The following is a 1818-nucleotide window of genomic DNA, read 5'->3' on the forward strand; positions in this document are numbered from 1 at the left end:
GGGGAGAGGTAGAGTGGGAGAGAATGGGGGCGGGGGAGGGGGTGGAACGACAGTGAGGGTGATGCTATGTCGATTCGTGAACACTTGAGTTCTCAGAACGAAAAGACACCAAGTCGTTTGAGAGCACGTATGCGCCCAATTTAGACTTTCCATTGAACTTCGACCAGACCAATCAAAACATCCAACTGAGATTTCCTTTTCAGTAAGCGTACCACAGATACCGTGATTTTCAAAGCAGGCTTTCTTTTTTTTTTTGGTTAGTGTTATACGGCGCTCGCAACTGCATAAGGTCATATGAGCACGAGGGAAACATTAAACATTCTTTTCAGTTGGTAGGAAATTTTGAATTTGCCTGAGTGGCGGCCGACGCCTACTCTTATCGATTTTTGAACCACAAAAGGATCTTTAACGTGCGCAGCGTGCACACAGGACCTCCGAGATTTTTCGCTTTAGGTCGAGAAGGCTAGGTGTAGATCTTCCTACCAAGATCAGAGGTGTGGCTGAAAGACAGTAATAAGAAGGAGCCAGAGTGTAGCAGTAGAAACGCTGCACAAAGAGTCACGAGCCCACGGGAGGGGCAAAGGAGGTGAAGGGGTGGGGGAAGGAAGTGGAGACAAAAGCAGACGACAGAGCATGCTAGAAAGCAAACAAGAAGTTGGAATGAGACAATTTTAGAGAAGAAAAATGTCCGTTGCAATCCGGATTAGAACCCGGGATCTATTGAAAGAGAGGCGAACACCTTAGCCTCTATGCGACGTGAGCCCCCCCCCCCCTCCAACCTCCCCCTTCTGTAAATATTTTGTCTAGATTCAATCATAATTCTAGATGTTGAACAAAGCAAAAGACATACAAAATGCTGGAATATTTGTTTTAAAAAATGATAATATATTTTTTCCCTCTCATCTGAAAAAACAAACAAACCTGTTGCTTTCTGAGCATAGTAGAATTGAACAGCTTGTTGGCGATTTTCTACCCTCACTTTTCTTACTACGCCAAGCTGTATGATTTTTGAACTACCTATCTCTAGTTGTTCTGATATCTGATTTAGACAAAGAAAACAAACATATTAATTCCAGTTGCTGAGTCATATTCTTTAACAGAATCATGAACAACTGTGTTTTCTAATGTAAAATACTAAATATTAAATTAAATGTACCCTTCATTTTTTTTTGCTAGGGCTGCGGTGTACTAAAAAGTTGGTAGAAAGAAAGCGACAAAAGCATGAATGGTTCAAGAGGAAAACACATGCCAGGTATGGGCTAATTTGAGTTGTAAAGTTGAATGGAAAGTGTTTACGCACCTCTTCCGTTCCATCTAAGTATCCAAGGCTAAAACCTTATATCAGATTTGGAAAAATTAGCTTTTCTATGGAAATATCCGAGCTGCCAAGCAAAAGCATTAAATTTAATTTCGCTAAAAGTGACATTTCTTGTTTTTCCCTCGTACCCTTTACGCTTATCAACTTAAATACTGCAATAGCTTTTAGACCTTTCTTGTTCTAATCACTTTTAAGTAGCAAAAAGTATTGCTTCTTGTGGTTATCTGTAGATCTTAATGGTCTAACTTGTGGACATCAACATTTTGTCGTCCCTGACTGTATTTTGTTGGCTCCGAGCCGAGAGAGAGAGAGACAGAGAGAGAGAGAGAGAGAGAGAGAGAGAGAGAGAGAAAGAGAGAGAGAGTGAGAGAGATACAACCTGATTTGCAGAAAGAGAGAGAGAGAGAGACAGAGAGACAGAACGACAAGCAGACAGACAGATAGAAGTACAAACAGACAGAAAGACAGACAGACAGACAAACAAGAGTGCAGACAGACGT

General features: G+C 41.3%; 1 long non-coding RNA gene across 1 annotated transcript in view; it reads left to right on the forward strand.

Annotated features, from left to right (window-relative positions):
* LOC118478583 overlaps positions 1–1252 on the forward strand; it is an 8925-nt gene extending 7673 nt beyond the window's left edge. Inside the window, exon 3 of the long non-coding RNA XR_004859153.1 lies at positions 1177–1252. This is a non-coding gene — a long non-coding RNA (uncharacterized LOC118478583). The remainder of the gene's footprint in view (positions 1–1176) is intronic.
* The last annotated feature ends 566 nt before the right edge of the window (positions 1253–1818 follow it).

Source organism: Aplysia californica, unplaced genomic scaffold, assembly GCF_000002075.1.
Source record: "Aplysia californica isolate F4 #8 unplaced genomic scaffold, AplCal3.0 scaffold00697, whole genome shotgun sequence".
NCBI lineage: Eukaryota > Metazoa > Mollusca > Gastropoda > Aplysiida > Aplysiidae > Aplysia > Aplysia californica.